This window comes from Condylura cristata, unplaced genomic scaffold (genome assembly GCF_000260355.1).
Source record: "Condylura cristata isolate star-nosed mole 26May11 unplaced genomic scaffold, ConCri1.0 scaffold00009, whole genome shotgun sequence".
NCBI classification, from domain to species: domain Eukaryota; kingdom Metazoa; phylum Chordata; class Mammalia; order Eulipotyphla; family Talpidae; genus Condylura; species Condylura cristata.
In genome coordinates, this window is record NW_004567110.1 from 44,488,239 (window position 1) to 44,507,894 (window position 19,656).

The window sequence follows — 19,656 nt, forward strand, 5'->3', positions numbered from 1 at the left end:
TAAATTGTTCTAAGAAATTCAACAATCTACTAAATTAATCTAGAACTCCACCAGAAATATTAATGAAATTTATACTGTTTGTTGTATTTTTTAAATGTCAAATTGTAGTAATAACTGAAACATTGTCCTTGTCCTCAGAAGGTGGAAGGTGGCATTTCTTTTTTGTAATCAAAGGCTGTTAATATCAATATGTTCTTCGATTTTAGCACAACTATTTACTCTTCAGTTAAAAAGAAAAATCCAGGACTTTTATCCTTGATATAATTGATGCTTTTTTTAGATACACTCAAAATCCTAAAAGCTTTGCTTTCAGTGGTCAAAGGAAGCATTGTGTTGCAGTAAGAAGAGGAAAAGACAAGTAATAAGTAGGATATGTAATATGAGAATCTTTCAAGATCATAGATTGCTTTGAATAACAAAATTTATAAATAACTTATTTTAATTTAGATACATAATGGTGATTTTTCTTCATCCGAATAGACACCTATTTAAAACATTAAAGCCTGTACATATGTATCTACATGTATCTACAATTAGAGAATTAAACACTACACTTGCCTTGAGAAAATGGCCTTTAATAAGACATAACTGACAAAAAAAACTCTTTTCTACTCTGAAAAATAGAATACTGACATTATAATGCACCTTGGACCTTTTATAAAGCAAAAGGTATAGTGATGGCCTGAAATTTTCAGTCCATTTCAAAATACACACACACACAAACAAACAACTCAAACTTTTATATATCCATTCAGCTGGTGGGGGACTTTCTATTATAAGGGGCTAAGTGCCCTTTACATTGGGGCCTAAGATGTATTCTTTTAAGTGTCTCTTTCAAAAGTTTATCCAGAGTCACAATGGAGTAAAGAAGATAAATAAAGATAAAAGGTGATAAAAAATTTTTTTAATGGCAACCAGCAGAGAAACTATTACACCACTGAAAGGAATGGGCAACAAGGCTGAGCCACCCTGTAACATGATAGTTTTTAAAAAAAAGAAATCACCAACAGCAGTCACTACCTGGGATACAAGTGGGATACAATATCCCACTTGGGTGACTGATTCAAATTTCATATTCCATCTGGGTTTCTGGCAGAAGTTAGATGTAGCCTCTATGGACCCAAATTTAAAAAAAAATCATGAAATTTGAATAGGATTTGAATATTCTGCTAGATTTCTTACAATAAAATTAGTTTCATATCATATAATGATTGGTCTGGAATGTTCAGTAGGATTATTCTCACACAAGGGTTATTCCTCATAAAGGTGGGCTCAGCTTAAAAATCAAAATACACCTGCCAATTACTTTTCTTACTTCTCTATAATCGAACACATTATAGACAACATGGCTTTTATTAAGAGCAAAACTAGTGAGTCTGATTTGTGGTTTATCTCTATAATTTAAGTATACCATGCTTTAAAAACTCCCATGTTTGGAGATTAGAATCAGAGAACATAGCAAAAGAGCACTTAGATATGTACTGGCTCAAATTCTTTATTTACAGCTTTCAACACTGAGTTAAAATAAGGTGTTAAGTCTTTGGTGACCAGGTGAACTCTCTAGAAGTCTGCTCTATAGATGACTATATAAATCTCCATTACACTCTCATTATTCTTTGGTTTTCTTCTTTTAATGAAGTTTCAAAAAGTTTCCTTTGTCTATTCCCATGTCAAAATATTAATTCAGGCTACATAATGTTGAGATGTATCATCTCCTACACATCATGCATTTCTTTAATGGATGATGGTCACACTCTGATGATATAGCTGTGTCCTTCTGTAGTAAGGTACAATCCACAGAATTGCTTTTTTATTACTTCTGCTTCCATAGCACTGCTTTAGAAGATAACTGCCTCCTTCCACTCTGGACTCCACCAGTTAGTTCTGCACACTATACCCCAAACATTATCAGCTCAGGCCATGTCTACTAGAAGCTACTTCCATGAGTCCTACCCTCAGGATAAGGACAAAATACAATACAAATTCCAGAAGGTCTGTACTTACCCTGTCTCTGCAGGACTATCATTTACCTTAATCCCTCTCACTCTCTGCTCCAGCTTTCCACACCCATTTCTTTTTATGTGTCACTCTCCCTCTGCCACAGAGAATTTACACATCTTTTCTTCTTCCCTCTCTTCAGCTTCAGATCAACTCAAGTATCTCACCTTAAGATAGTACCCTCTGATTTTGCTGACTACACACTAACTCTTATATTTTAATAGCTTATAGAGTCAGGTGCCTGGTACGTGTAGTATGTCACAATGGCAGTTTTATACTTATTGGGCTGAGTGCTTTGATTATTTAGTTAATATCTATCCATTCCACAAGACTCTTAATTCCTTGAAGGCAGGGGTCATGTTTAATCTTATTCATCACTGTAGTATAACTACCTGGCATATAGATAACACACAATCAATAACAGCTGAATACAAAATTAAATGGCCAAATTTATATTTTATTTAATATTATATAATATATAGTATATATTATTATATATTTTATTAAACATTAACAAAAAATTTCCTGTTATTCTAGCTATCTCATATTACCTGTCACTACCCAAATTTAATATAGTTTTTATGTATGAAATAATTTTCCACATTCTCTGTATGATGAACTCTTACTCATTACTAAATGTCACAAACAGTATCTTGTCTGGCAATGGGTTGAAAATTTGTTCTGATTTTCTCATTGTGTCATTCACTTAGAATTCTTTGTTATTCCTTCATTCAGCAAATATTTATGAGTCCCTACTCTGCTTGAGTCTCAATCTTTGACATCATGGATCTTATCCTCTACAGGAGGTAGATGGCTACTCTACAACAAATAAACAAGCAACTACCTAAAATGTGATAAAAGCTTAAACATACAAGAAAGTGCCTTGTGAGTTTTTACTGAAATCACCTTCTTGGCTATGGGTTCTTAAAAGTGACAAATATGGGTCCTCTCTTGAGAGTGCAGTGGGTTAAAGCACACCACTAAGAAGCTAAAGCTTCCACATGACATTCAGACCTCTCCTGACCAGCCCACTGTTCCCCTCAGCAGTGTACTTCAGCAGTCAGCCTGTTCTACTCCCCACTTTGTCTCTGGTGAATCACTGCTCTTGCACCTCTGGCCTATACCCCAGTTCTGTATGCATACATAAATAAATCTTTTTTAAAAGTGACAAATAATTCTTATTCACGCTTTCTTCTTTGATACCTGATTACCTGATAGAATGAAACAAAAATAAATTTCAAAGCACTTTTATACTTTTGGGGAGTCAGATGTTTTGGCTACTATCACCTAATATCAGTTTATTATAGTAACTTATAATATTTTTAGAGTTTCTGCCAATTTTAACAAAGCCTAAGTTCAAACTAAGAGTTAGATTTTTGGAACTCTGTAAGGAACAAATTCAAAATAATTAAGGCTTTGTAATAATAATGATGTCACAAAATAGAACATGCTGTCTTGACACACCTCTTGACAGAAAAAAGTTCACTTTGATCAAGTTAAAAGTTTTTGCAAAAGTTAATTTTCTCTTTCACCCTATGTTCCTAAGAATGTTATTTTAGCCAGAAAAGCTAATATGATGAAATTTCTACCAATAAAAGAATAAACAAAATACCTCAAAGTTAGTGAGTCCAAATTTTTTTTCACAAGATGAACTTATATACTGCAACAAGCATCTTTTCTTTTCCTAAGTAATATAAAATATTGCTATTCAAGAATATAAAAGAAGGGCAAACTTAAACCAATGGAATGACCTATGACAATGAAAATTCAAGTAGAGCAATGCTTGATTTGGGAAAATAACCTCAGGTGAAAGGCACAAGACTTTCCCAATGTACTCAAATCCCTACAGAAAACATGTGGCCACATCTTCAGATTCCTTGCAAACAATTGTCAAAATTCACCTACACTCATGGTAGCCATATCTGCTGGTACCTTCCTTTATTTACCTGACTGCAAATTCAAAATAATGTACTTGAGATTCTAGCATGAAAAAGTGAAACAACTTAGTTTTTAAAAAATTAATGGTGTCCGGCCCTCCCTGGTGGTGCAGCGGGTTAAAGCACTGCACTACGAAGTTTAAGCCACTTCCTCATGAGTTCGTTTCCTGCCTGCCCCAGAGGAGTCCACATGGCGATGGCGAGGGCGAGGCAGACCTCTCCTGGCCCGCCCCCTCCTCCCCTTAGCAGTGTACTTCGTTGATCTGCCTGTTCTGCTCCCCTCTCTGTCTCTGGTCAATCCTCTCACCCTCCGCATCTCTGGCCTGTACCCCAGTTCTATATGAATAAATAAATAAATCTTTAAAAAAAAATTAATGGTGTCCTTTAATACTGGAACTCATTTTTATAAGCAGACTATCACAAATAACTAAAGGTTTGACTTTTCTGTGCATTGCCATAAAGGGAAGAAGTTCACTGAACTACAGACATACATCTCAATATCCCCTGAGAAGGATGTTTCCATCCACCCTTGTCATCAGCAAGGATCATTAAACAGCACTCATTAAGCATCCATCTGTGTGTGGCACTTTATAAATACTCCTGTCCTCACCACTACCCCTATTCTCAATCTACCATTTGTCTCTGTTGGGTAAAATGCTAGAGAGCTTCAACGATAATAAATAATTAATGGTAAAAATCTAAGGCAGATGGATGGAATGACCTACTAGCATGTATGATTTTTAGGGTGTTAAATATGTTGCTAATAATACCACTCACAACAATTTAATAAGAAATTATCAAAACATTTGATGAGGAAAATGAGCTCGTCACTTGCCATCAACATTTTCTGAAATAAAAATGTGGAAATTAGAGACCACAGATGGATTGACTGAAGCCCTGAGTTCATGTGACTTGTACCAGATGATACAGTCTTGAAATAAATAATTTGAAAAAGTGTGGAAAATCATAAAAATTATCATTGCAGTAGTAAAATAGGGAATGTTACTTTGCACTGATGTTGGGAATATTCAGAAATAAAGGATAGTTACTGTTTTCATTGAAAACTGTAGCCTGGAATGGTTAAGGATGGTAAAAGTTATGGATTATTTTCCCTTTTATTAGTTCTTTCTCAATCTTGTTTTATCACCTTTTCAATTTTTTTTCAAGAAAAAACTAATTAAATTGGATTTAGGGATGGTGATATTTAAAGCAGTCTTTCACTTTTGAAAGCCTTGTATAGTCAGGATCATAATAAAAGAGCATGTTAGTATAAAATAAACTATGCTTATTTTATTGCTTTAAGATTCAGATTGCAATTTAACATTATTTCAGTTTATGCTCCAGCATCCACAAGTACAAATTATATTTCCTAGAAGGTATGGATATTTTTGGAAGAGTAGCTGGAGGAGAACCGATACTATGTTTTCATTTGCTGTGTGACATTTTTTGATAATTAAAATTTTTAAAAAAAATTATTTATGCATACAGAGCTGTAGTACAGATCAGAGGTGCAGGGGCAGTGAGAGGATTCACCAGAGACAGAGCAGGGAGCAGAACAGGAAGATCGATGAAGTATACTGCTGAGGGGAGCAGCGGGTAGGTCTGAAGAGGTCTGCCGCCATGTGGCTCACCTCTGAGGCAGGGGTCGAACTCATGCTAAAATGGCTTTAGCCTTAGTGCTGTGCTTTAACCTGCTGCGCTACCATGGAGGGCCTGGTAATTATCATTTTATCATCTACCACATATTGAGTGATAATTATAAGCAGTCACTATGCTTACCCCACTTATTTCATATAATAAAAATTCTCATTAATTCTCAATCTATCTTGGGGTGGGTATTATTACCTTAGACCTACAGTTTAAAAAACTGAGCTTCAGAAAGATAAATTCCTTGCTCAAGATGACACAGCTAGAAAATGCTCATTCAGGGATTCCAATCCAGGATTATTCAAAGCCCATATTCTTAATCTCAGAAGGCAGTGGGGATTTTCCTTGAATGGCAGGATACAGGATGCCTCAGAACAGCAACAAAATGGAAACAAGGAACCAATAAGGAGTAATATTTTAGCATGATATAGAAGGAAAGAATGAGCCCCAAATATGTCTATTCATTAGACTAACTAGCATGCATAAAAAATGTTTCATGTTACAATTTTCTTAAGGATAGATAATAGGATTGGCAACTGTCTCTGTAGTTATACATTTTTTAAACTGCATATAATTTTAGTATGTGCTTTCAAAACTATTTTTCTTAGCTATTTGAGATTTATGATCGATTATTGCTTACAAATATTTATTATGCTAAAAATAAAAGATTCAGAGATGTGATAAGGGGCTCACTCTAAGTTTGGAAACACTGGTGGAAGTAATGATATTCCCAGGATCTGGAGTAGAAACCAAGTCTTCTGTTCCCCAGTCCATGGCCTTTTGACTAGACCTTACAATTGAGGGCATGAAAAGTAAATATAAAATATAAATATAAACTTAAGCAACAGAAAAAAGTGAAGCAAAAGCAATATGACTATCTCATACTTCATTAAACCTATAAATACTAATGAGTTGATTCTAATTATTAATGATTCCTGGCTACAACATAAAACTGTACTTTCTCCTATTCCAATCATGATCAGAATGGAAAAAGGTCATAAAACTATACCTAGCAGATGCTACCTTAGATCTATTATTCTTTTCTTATCCTCTCCTTCTTTCCAAAACAATGTTTTACTTGACTACCAGTATATACTGAGTACAGGCCATAGAAACTTGGATAAAATAGCTGTTGCTCTCAAGGAGACCACAGGATTACTCAAAAAAAAAAATGGGAATTTTCAGATATATGCTTTCAGCATGTGTACTGTGGGCACAGATAATATTACAGTTAAATATTTATTTAACTAGCACCTAATTGAAGCTTTCTAACTGACTTACAGGCATACCAACAATGATCCAGATGTTTCTATTCACAGAACATTAGAAAATCTAATCTTCATTTATGGGATCTGTAGTTTTAGCCAGCATTGAAAATTTTAAAGCTCTTGAGGTTGCAAATGAATTAAGGGATTATTTGAATAGCTTATTCAACAAATACTTAATTCAACAAAATGTATGCTGTGAAATATAACCACTGTTCCAAATGTAACATACCTGCAAAAAAAAAATGGCTCTCAAGATTAAAAAAAAAAAAGCCAAAACCCTGACTCCAGGGTTCTGCTTTAGCTGCACATAAATAAACTAGAAACTAACTAAGCTTACTGTGCTGGAAACCAAGAAGTTTGATGGGCCTCAATGAAACATAAATCCATTTTTAAGAAGTAGTTTCTTAATAGCTTCTAAGCTTTCTACGTGCACTCTTTCTATAAAGCCTAATGAAAATGCTCTCCTTGGATTTAGAAAAAAATAGGATTCCAAATTTAAAATGACATTTATCTCAAAAGTAGATTAATATTTAATGATTGTCTGATTAATAATTGTGATTTTATGAACTGGAGACATTTAGCATGAAAACCCCTAGACACATTTGTTCTCAGCTATTCAGACTTGAGAAAAAGGACTAAAGAAGGACCATTTCTTTTAAATGTAACTTTACTGCCATACTTCAGAATTTTTGCCTTCTAAATACCACTTTCTCATTCTGGTATTATGTTACTAGAAAACTTTTCAATTATAAAAAGGAGGGCAAAAATTCCAAGAGATCTAGTCACATGAGAATTTTCAAAGAATTGAAAGCAACTATAATGTAATCTAGATGAGAACAGTAAGTGGACTAAAGTACAATATTTGACCATACACTTTTATACATTTTAGTAATATATTAAAATTATTATAGTTAATAAACTTCCAAAACAATAGTAATCAGCATGTCAAGTACTATTATCATGTTACATTTTTTGTTCTTTGTTTTTGCTAATGATCTGAATGGGTTTTTGTTGTGTTTTGGTTTTGTTAAAGATCTGAACCAGTAAGATAACTTTTGTGAATTAACACAAGAGAAATCAATGTGTAAAAGAAGGATCCTGCTAAAGGACATAGTGTTGTCTTTGAGGTAAGAAAGGAAAGGAAACGAGTAGAGGAAGAAGAGGGAGAGTGGAGAGAGGAGGGAATTTCAAGTGTAAAAACACTGCTGTTTGGGAAAACTAGGCATGAGAAAGCATTTAAGATCATAGCACATGAGCAATTATAAAAATAATGTTCTGCATTTGCAAAATATTTCACATTTTGTAGAATTCACACAAAGAAAGAATGAACCATTTCCTTGGATGTAAGTAGACATGGCACATTCAAAAATCATTTTCCTAGCATGAACTTGGGAGAGAGTCATCAGAGTCAAAATAGGCCACGCACTGGAGAAGTGGTTTAGACACTTACATAAAGCAAGTTAGAGGCCAGCACTGAATCAAAAGGAATATTTCACACTGACGGGCATGGTAGCCACTAGCCTTATGTGTCTATTTAAATTTAAATTCTACTTAAAATTTAATGCGTCAGTCTTACAGACACATTTTAAATGTTCAATAGCTCAGTGTGGCTGGTGACTACTGTGTAAGTTCCAAATCCACTGTTTCACGTATGACTCAACAGATAAATGCTGTGCGCCTACTATGTACACAGAGTTGTGGGAATCCTATGAGTAAGGCAGTGAATAAGGACAGGTGCTGCATTTTTTACACTTGCGTTCTCACATAGGAAAGTGACACTAAACAAGCCATTACTCACAATTTAAAGTTAAAGCTAGGTGAATACTGCAAGGAAGAATAAAGAATATCAGGAGAGAGCATACCGGAGAGACCTGCCCTATTTTGGTGCCCAAGAAAACTCCTTTGACTAAGTGACTTCTGACCCAAGATCAGAGACATGAATAACAAGTAAGTGAAAGTAGAAAGAAACAGCACCCAAAGCAACTACCTGTGCAGGCCCTATGGCAAGAAATTCCAAGGAACTTAGGTAGATTAAAGGAAAGTAAAAACTTGTAACAGAAAACAAGTACCAGAGATGCAGCTGGAGGGCAAGGACCAGACTGACAAGAGCCTAGCATAAACAAGAGCCCCATGATGCTTTGGAAAATGAAGGGCCATGGTAACCGCCAAATCAATGACTGAAGCCTTTATTCTAAAAAAAGTAGTAAGTTCTTTATAGTTTTTAGGGAGCTCAGTGATATGATCAAATTTGTTTTTTTGTAAAAATAACAGAACACAACATTGGTTGAGAGGACATGAAAAAAAAAAAAATGACCATAACAATTTAGAAAGTGTTAGTAGGAGTCCAGAAAGGGGTGTTGTTAATTTGGTGAAGTCATAAGGAATGGTCCTATCCACTGTGCCTGAATCCTGTGTTGATAACATTACTATGATGATATTATTCTGATAGAAGATACGTACATTTAAACAGTTTTAGACTGCTGCTTTGATAGTTAATATAGATCTCTTCTTATTCTAAACCCCCCCCCCAAACCACTGGATTTAAACCTATGGAGCAAAATCATCTTAATCCTGCTTACCCCAGCCTGTCTAAATTCCCAAATACTGCCTGTTCCCAAACTCTTTTTTCCATATTTGTCTAGGACTTTCCCTCGTACACCTCAAACCTAACTTCCCTACATGGACTGTCATTAGCCACCTGTATCCATTCTCTCCAGATGCCACATTGCCTACCTGGATGAACTCATTTTCAGACCAACTTATCCTGAGATGATTAAGTGCCTGCTATTTGAAAAGAGGAGAGAGTGGGAAAAGGACAAATAGGGAACTTCCTGTAATCTGCAACAAATAAACTGGGGAAACAGATAGAATGCAAACGTATCTCTGGGTAATAATAGTGACATGTCACTATTCCCCCCACTTATATCACAGTGCACACACATGTTGTCAATCATTCTAGAGGTGCTATCCTGGCCCTTTCATATCCGGCAGCCTTACCTTAGCCTATCACCTTTGCTTTCCAAATAGTTTCCTAGAATCACCTCTCAGATTTAGGGCATACTCACCGCATTTGTCCACTAGAGGGAAATCTGAGGTAGTTTGTTTTCATATAGACAGTAAGCCCTATGAAGGTAAAGACCAATTTTTTTAACTTGGTGACCTGGAAGAGTGATTTACATATAAAAACGGCTTAATTACTATTTTATAAATGCATGTCTTTAAAAAGCTCACTATAGTTTCAAGTTAATGGAGTATGAGGAAGTTGTTAATATAAATCCTATCAGGGAAGGAATCACTGTATTCTTGGAGGTGAGGGGAACATAATGAACTATTTGGCTATAACATGCAAGTCTCTCTGTAGACCTGCACAATAAGTCCACTGACACCTTGAGAAGGAAGGAGGGAAAACCTCAGAATAAGAATTATCAAGAAGAGACTAGAGAAAGAGAAATATCTAACAAATGGCTGGTATATCTGTATACAGAGAGCTCTGAGCCAGTGTGTAAGCTCCCATGGTGAGAAATGGGATACACATCTCTAGGAACAGTGACATATGACATAAAGTTCAAATTAGTTTCTTGTCTATGGTATAATTACCATCATTTATCCTGAAAGATTCAGCCAGAATCAGTATAGACAAGATTCTTTGCTAGTGATGCTTTGGAGAATGAAGGCGATGTGTGGGAATTCCAGAAGTCTAGATAAAGAATGAAGAAGCAAAAGTGAGGTGACAGAGCTGCAGGGACATACCATCCATAGCAGGATTGACAGGTGGGTGAATGTGATTCAATTCTTTTCTTTCCCCTATTTATTCTGCAGGAAAATGTCTACAGTAGGGATAGCTAATTGTCATCTAAATTTATACTCTATCTTTGTAAGACAGAGTTGTCACTGTGAGGTTCTTGTTAAGCTACAGGCTACATATCTGACTTCATGCATCTGAGCAGACCATTTGATTAGTTTTCATTAGAAGAATATAAACAAAGTATTGCATCATTCCTGATCAAAGATGTATAAGAAATGGATATAACTTTTTAATTTTCACCTTCCCCTCTTGATTTGCTATGTGGATGAGAAATAAACTTGGTATGGTAAGCCACTAACATTTTGGTGTTTGTTACAGGAATCTGGCATTAACTTACTCTGAGAATGATGCCTTGAAATGGATGCTGCCTTTATAAAAATATAAATATGTGGGTTTGGCCATTGGCAAGGAAACAGATATGGAGAACAGAAGCCTGAGATACTGTGGGCCCTGGCAAAACTTTACTAACTTAGAAGGCATATCTATAGCTCTAGAGGAAAAGGTTGGAAAGAGCCAGAATGCTAGTATATAATTGTGGCTCCTTACTGCCTATATAAAGGTATTTTAAGACAATGGATAAGCTCATTAAAGAACTGGCTAATTTCAGAACAGAGATGAGGGTGAATAGCCAAACTCTAGAAATATAAGACAAAAAAGTTAGAACAGTCCACTGTTTCAGGGATCCAGTGATGAGGAATAACACTAAACAAGATTTTAAATAAAAGGTCACATTAAGACTTCCCATTTAGACAAAATAACTCAGCCTTGCAGCAAAGGCCAAACTAATTAAGTGACCTAACCACCCATGCTTACTGTATCAGATGACCTCAAAGTAACCAAATGAATCATAGAGACTTGAGATATCAACAAAAAAAGTGAACCAGGATAAAGAAGTATGATTAGGAAAGAACTTTCAATGTAGTTAGAAGTATAGCTGATGGAAAGTGAATAGGTGAGAAACCTATGAAGATTTTGAGAGAACTGTATTGTCAAAGTAGAAGCTTGGCCTAAGAGAGAAAGAAAGAATGGCTACGAAATAAAATATAGGCATGCATATTTGAAACAGCAAGAACTGAGCTGAGGAAATTATAGAATTTCCAAGAGGGGTACAGTTCCCAACACTCATTTTGGATGTGATCATGGAGAGTAACAGACAACAAATCTTTCAAATGGTGACCAAAGCTACAGAGACCAATGAACAAAGAAGTTCTTCTAAGAGCAAAATCAAAGTACACTAAAAGAATTTCCCCTACTGCTAGAGCAGGAGATCTTCAGCAATGTCTGATAAAATTTCTTCCATTTAATGGGTTACTTTGGTTACTACATGTCATGTCTCTCATTCTTCTTTTTCCAAATGGGAAGTTTTTAGTTTCATTAGTGCATATCTGATCCTGATCCATCTTTGTATTATGGGAGGCCAATAACCTTTCTTTTAGTATAAAGATTTCTGGAAAATGAGGGGCTATATGCAGGCTTAATGAACTACAGGATTTAGCATCACCCATGGACTCTGGACATTGAAATGAATGCAGTGAGCTGGAGTCATTCGGGTAACCTCCTCGGCTGAGATTTTTCTACCAGAGAGGTGGAATAGGATAGAAATAGCTGTTTTTCAAAATATGTCCTTCTTCCATGATACAGAAATGTTGCTGGGAAGTGACTGTTAAGCAAGGGGTTACATATTCTCCTCTGTTTACATACATAAATGACATAATATGATTATCTCATCAACAGAATGTGAATTGAAGCAAAGTGTGTCAGTTCTTGGATGTATTTTCATGATACTCATTCTCTTCCGTGACTACCTTCTAGATGAAGAGAACTCAAAGTCGCTGATGTAGGTAGAAGGGATCTGAGTTCACTGCATGAAACATGCAGAATGGACTTTAATACAACCAAATAACAAATGTCTCCCTATTAGCCACTAAAATGTGGAAGTTTACTACAGAAGCAGTGACCCTGGAAGGAGATCATGGCCTGCACTGATGGGCTGGAAGTGGGAGGCACTTGGATCACAAGTGTTTACTTTAAACAATCCAAGCATTTTTTGCCTTCTTCATCATGCCTGTTTAAGTCCTGACCCTCAATAGTTTCCTACCAAGTCTCCCAAGCATCAACCTCTTCTCCTCATATAGTCCATCTTCTTCATGTTAGAGACATCCCCAGCCCCCTGGAAAAAAAAAAAAAGTGAATCGTGTCACTCTATTTAAAATCGCAGCTGACCCCCACAACCTGTTCTACAGGATAAAAAACTAAACGATTTAGCATGGCATACAGCAGCTTTTGTATTTAACCCCCAACCTGTTTTTTCAGTCTCATCTCCCATCACTTCCATATCTATAACTATATAATAATGAGTCCCAGTGATTAGTCCCTTTTGTGACTCCGTTATGCAAATACTCTTCCCTCTGCCTTCTTTTCAGTCTGGACAATGCTTCCTAACCTATTAAACATTAGCTAAGATGTCATTTCATCTGTAAAGTCTTGTTTGATACTCCCACGTAAAAGATAAAATTTTGATGATCAGATCATCTAGGTTCACATATTGTGCCTACTATTAGTACATATTTCTAACATTTAGTAATCTACACAGTTTAATGTTGAGGTTGTTTATTTTGTTTGTTATATAATCAATTGTTAAACTTACCTTTTTACTAAAAACATTGAGAGTTCTGTTTTGTTTGTTTCAAAATAGACCAATTATGCATTAAGATTGGATTGGATTCCTTCAAAGCAAGAACACTGCCATAAGCATTGTTGCTGAGTGGCAATAAGGAAGTCCTTTTGATTACATCTTCTAAAATTGTTAAGTATTTGGAAGGCAAGACCCATGAATGTAAGAAACCCTACAATGCAGATGCAGAAGTCCTACATCTTCCAGAATTTGTCCCTTTCTTAGCAGACACATATATGATAGAAATATCCTAATCTTGCTGTCATAAAATGTTTTTGCATAGGAATTTTCTGGAAATGTAGTTACCGTATTTGGAATCTCACCACATTTGTTTGCCATGTTGGAAAGTCATGTTACCAACTGCATTGCTGCTCACGTTCACTGGCTCACGAATACAGCACACCCATATCTGTTTGCAACTGAATCTGTCACACTCACTATATTTACTTTGTTCTTATTTCAAAATACCAAATATACATAAATGGCACCTACCAATGAAGTTTCTTTTAAATCCCAGCTTAATTACACATTTTAAGTAGCACACATCTTACTACTTTATGACATCTCCTAATATGGTTGTACCTGAGCATAGACATAGTAATATACCTACTATGTTAACATAAGCTGCTTTCCTTTATTTCTCCTTTCTACTATAGGCAGAGAATTTATATTGATTTTTAAAATATTATATGTATATATATTACCTATAATTATTATTTCAGGAAAGCAAAAGAAACAGAAAATATTGCTCCTAAAAAGGGGGCAGTGGGTCTAGTTGAGTAGAGAATCATGAGCCATACATGGAGGATCTCAAAACAACCATACGTTTTTTACTCTTAGGGTGCTTCTGGTAGGCAACTACTCAGCTGAATTACCATCCTGTTCTGCCAATAGCATTTATGACATTTTGTTATGATTTATTTGTCTACATGTGTAGGCTGTGAGTGCATGATGTCTTATTCATATTTATATCCCCAACACCTAGCTTAGGACTTGGCACAGGGAAGGAGCTCAGTGGATACCTAGAGGATGAAATAACAAATGAGAGTCCTGAGGAGGTATGCAGTCCCTGGCTCTCACAATAGAACTCTGAATCAATTATTCAACATTTTGCCTATACCAATATTACAGAGCTTTCTTCACTCTGCTTAGCGTCAGAGTCAGTTATGTATAAACTCTCAATTTTCTCTCCTCTTTGTGGGTCCAGGCAGTACTGTGCTCACCTTTTTATTCTAAAAGAGCCCTGCACAGAGGAGGCAGTCAATAAATATTATTTAAGTCAAATTATTCCCCAGGAATATTGCTACACATAATGGTTGTATTTTTTTGTAACAACAGTACTGAGCTTGAGGTATATTATTGACTAAAAGGGTATTGTGGGTAGGTCTGGAGACTTACATATCATTTAAAGTACTATTTCCATAAATATATTACAAGTTCCAAAAAACAAACTTTTAAAATCAACTTTTATGCTATAAGTCAATTGTAGGCTAACTTTTCAATACAACATGACTAAGCTTTTGCAATCTAATGTTTGTGAGGAAAAATAAAAAAGTCGATCAATCATAAGAATGTATTTAAATATTTGATTGTATGGCACCCTGCAGGCAGAATTTGGTCATTTTCCAAAGTTAATCCAGATGGTATTATTCACATAAACATAAGCAGTAGCTATTTAGCAATAACTTTACTTCAAATATTATGTAAATTTTCTTGATGAAAATCTCAATAATTTATGACTTAATTTATGCTTTCATGATTTTATTGTCACTTAATAAAAGAAATATAGACAATATATTAGAAAGTAAACCTCTAAGTGCCTATGTTTCAAATCCCATTAATATGCTGTGGGTACTTTATACAGGGAGAAAAAATGGGGGCATGGATAGAAAAAAAATCACATTGTAAACTAATAATTTTAATGTATGAATATTTTATTCCAAAAATAATAACTAAAAATATACTAAATAACTAAAAAATTATTCACAATATTTTTTTTAACTGAAACTGAATATAATATGAGCTATCATTGGAAAAAGACCAGGCAGATCATCAGTCTCAATCAGTGTTTCTGTGGTCAGTAAGGGCAGTACTTCCTAATCCATTAGCTTTCTGATAAAAGGCCACCCACTTTTTAAAACTCAGCTTCTAAACTGCATTCTTATTTCAAATTCAAGTTGAAAACTCTGAAGTTTTTGTCTACTTAAAAAATCCCTACTTTTGGCCTTTTCCAAACATACCTGTAATCACATTTCTGTGTATCTTTTAATTGGACCAAATAAGTCTAGGAGCTATAAACATTTTTTTCTGATTCTGCTTTGGATTATTTTTCTTATTACTTCTTAATTTCATAGTGCTTATGTGGAACCCAAATGACTGGATTCAAGCTGGACTGTTACTTACTTCATATATGACTATAAACAAGAAAAGTCTCTGTACTTCAAATTTCCTATCTACATAGGAAAGAATACTGGTGACAGTCATTTCTTAAGGTGATTATGAGAATTAAAGTATGTCTTATATGTAAAAGACTAATACAATGCCTGGCTCTAGTATTTGCAGTAGTGGTAACAATAATATTAAATTTTGTTTATATAAATAAAATAATGTATATACTACTTATAAAAGCATTTAATTTAGTTTCAATAATTACCCAATGTACAGACTGTGACAACTTTCTTAAGTTAATTTCTTAAATACAAAATTGTGAATGTACTTCTGTATGCAAAAAATGACTAATTTTGAACTATACATGTGATTCTGCAATTATTTATTCAAGTTTTACCCACAATACTTTTGTAACAAAAAAAAACATTAAATAGTACAGACTGTGCATTCTTTCTCTTTTTGCATTTGTATTTTCTAATCAAGCACTTTTCTCCTTATATATATATATATATATAAGTAGCAAATTAATTAATGGACTAGCATATGGATACACGATATTAAATCGGACAGTATAGCTAGATACAACTAAACTCCAGGATCAGGCATTTTCATCTTAATGATAATGCAGTGGGAGTTAACTTCCACAGGCCAAAGTGCCCTGGTCTCATACACTTGACCTTCTATCTGACAACCTGGGCTTGCAGTAAGGAGTCGTGGGAATATATATTTAAAAAGCACAAGTAGGAAATACACAACAACAAAAAAAAAGGGCTATAGATCTAAAGAATGAATATTCTTGTAGTATATGACTAAAAAATTTAAGACTGTGCTGCTCTATAAAGTTTATTTTATGACATCAGGAAAAACAAGACCATAAACTTTTACCATATAAACAATGAGCTTAAAAATTATCACCTATATGTGTACTCTCCACTCCTCTGAAGCTCTTAGGAAAATAAAAGGCATAACTTTATGCAGACTGACAAATAAAAGTAAATCTCAAATAATACTCTTAAGTAAACAGGATGTCTTAACCTTATAATTTACCTTAAAGTGTACATGAGTTGTCCTATGAACTTTTATGCTCTTTAGGAATTAGTCTCTAAGGAATAGCAAATTTCAAGGGATTATTTCCTTATAATGCATCAAGAAAAAATAAGACATTAGATCTAAATGAAATATATCTTGTAGGGTTTCTAGATTTACCAGTAATTTGTTTCACTTTCATATATTGCATATTAAGTATGACAGTTTCTCTAGGTTATCATTTGAAAATGGCAGATATAAATTCAAGAAAAAATATTTGTTCAATACTTAATGAAGATTTTCCATTGACATAAAAGCTGGTATGCATAAATTTAGACAGATATGATTTTGAGTTGCCAAAAACTGTGACTAAAAGCATATTTTGCCATTTCACTTTTCTAGCCTGACTTTTGTTACCATGCTGGAAATCAGAAGAGTAGGTTCATGTTAACAATGGGGCATCAGTCAAGAAGGAAACTTGAAAAGCCAAATAGAAAGGATTGGATAAGGTAATCGTTTTCACTAATCCCGTCTGAATACTCATTTAACCCAAATGACTGAAAGTTCAACTGTGGGATTTAGAGAAAGGTGAAAATGGAAATTGTTTCAACTGATGCATAGGTTGATTGTATTTAGAAAGACTGGAGGAAAGGAGAGACTAGAATTCTCAGAGTGGCAGGCAGGGGAATTCTTTTCTGGCATTTCCATGTTTGTTTGTGCGTGAGGGAGACTTGGGAACACTGACATGGAAAGGGAAAGGTGAAGGTTAAAAGGAGGGAGAGAGCAAAGCCAACTGCCAAATGATTCACTCCTTTCTCCAACAGTCTGACTTGTGCCAGAAAAGGAAAAACAGTACATTAGATGGAATTCTATTCTTGATAAACAATTGGTTTGAATATGACAGCAAGAGGCAAGGGGTTATTGTATTTACTCTGTGGAAGCATATTAACTTTTGAGGTGGAGTAAAATGAGGGAGGGAAGTTACATATTGAATCCCTCAATATTCTCAAAACGTCTGTGTAGTCACAAGTTATTCATGCCCTCTATTAAAAATTACCAACACTAGCAACCACTAAATGTATATACATATACGTAAGTCCCAAGTTAGTGAACTGTCAAAGTTTTGGTTAAAAATCAAGAACTCTAATCAAAATGCCTATAATCCTGTTCATGTACCACAAGTAAGTTTTGAGAATTTTATACTTCATGACACACAAACACTTCTGAAGAGTAAAAGAGAGCAAAACTGTATAGACATATTTGGATACACAGGTATATATATATATATATAATTTTTAATTTTTTGGCCTATTTTTCAAAATATTGAGTAATTATTCAGTACTGGCAAAACTTTAAATCTTTGACTGGAATTTACCTTTCTCTTACCCTATAGAACATCTTAATTGATATTTATTGGAAAGTAAACCAGAAGACCTTTCTGTTTCACACAATACTACACATTTAAAACCAGTATCAATAAAATACTTTGCTTCTGAACTGGATTTAAAAAAAATAAATTTCCAATAAATCCAAAAACCATTCAAAACAAAATAGAAATGTGAAAAGCTTCACATGAACACATAACTTGATTCGAAGGATGTTTAATCTGCATATTAGCCCAGTGTAGATCTGTTGCATTCTAAATTTTTTCAGTGTAGTCTTCTAATTCTATTAACACTTGTGCTGTGATAAGTGAAGTATAAAATGGCATTTTGCACACCTATTGCACACTGAGGAATTTTATGAATGAAAATACAAAAATAATGGTCATAAATGGATGGCAGCAGATTATTTTGAAAATGGTCATGAAGCGTTGGAAGCAAATGATGAGGCAATGGTCTGGTCTTTGGTGCCATTCAAGGAAACTATTCCCAAGTCCCCTAGCAAGAGTGTGTTGGAAACAGCCATGAAGCGCTTTCCTTAGAGACTCCTTGTCCCTCTCAGGAACCTTGCTCTACAGAACAGAGACCGCGGACCCTTTGAAGAATAAAATGCAAGCATGTCTCTGTGTTCTGAGGGCTGTTTATGGATCAGAGACATCACATTCCCTAAATCCAGTCCCACAAGTGTGTGCATGTGAGTGTAGCATTTACCAACAAATGAACAGAAAGCAATAAGAGCACTTCTAGAAATAACATTTCCCAACCCTTCCCAGGCAGGCTGCTAGGAAGCTTTTCAGGGGCTAACACTTGAGTGCCTTCCCCACAGGGAAGGAGCCTTACATTAATAACCCTCTCAAGGCTAAGTCAGCTTTGTGTTTAAGTCCACTCAGCGCCATATGGCAGTTTCCAGTCCCTTAAGCAACTCAAGTCTGGCTATGCCTGCGATGCTTCATGCTCAAAGGAAGACCCCTTAGGGGAGCAGCAATGCCCCTGCCACTTACCTAGCTCCCACAGACCCTCTCAGCAGGCGACATGGGTTCGGGCACCACAAAGAGCTGTGGGATTCCCCGCTCCCTCCGGGGCTCCTCTCCCTGCGACGATTCCCTTCGCCAATGATCTGTCGCTGGAAATCCCCCTCCCCTCCACGGAGAGGAGGGTCTCCCCGGCTGGCTGGAGCTCCCGGCGTTTTTTCCCCCCTCTCTTTACATCCCTGACTCGGGTTCAAGGTCTCTAGTAAGAAGACTCGGAGGCGAGGCGGCGGGAGGAAGCTAAGGCATCCTTAAAAAGAACAATAATCTTCATCGATCTTCACCCCCTTCCCCACGCGGGTCCCCATCCCCCTGCCGCCGCGTTCGCCCAGACAAGAGAGGGCTGGGATAGAAAAGGAAAAATCGAGCGCGGCTGAGCTCGCCGTGCGGAAGGAGCCGGGAAAGCCAGACGCGCGGGCCGGAGAGTTGCCGCTCGGCTCTGGCTGCTGCGGCCCGCGGGGGCGGAGGGCGGTGGGTGCTTGGTGGGTGTGTGTCTGTGGCTC

At 35.7% G+C, this 19,656-nt stretch overlaps 1 protein-coding gene across 2 annotated transcripts in view; it reads right to left on the bottom strand.

Annotated features, from left to right (window-relative positions):
* Positions 1 to 19,613, bottom strand: part of KCNB2 (potassium channel, voltage gated Shab related subfamily B, member 2) — a 354,089-nt gene extending 334,476 nt beyond the window's left edge. The window contains exon 1 of one of the 2 annotated variants that reach the window (XM_004679802.2): positions 19,127 to 19,613. The gene's annotated coding sequence lies outside the window, so the exon portion shown is untranslated. Of the gene's footprint in view, positions 1 to 12,753; positions 12,803 to 19,126 lie in introns of those variants that run through there. The other variant, XM_012723032.1, reaches the window with a different exon arrangement.
* Between the last annotated feature and the right edge of the window lie 43 nt (positions 19,614 to 19,656).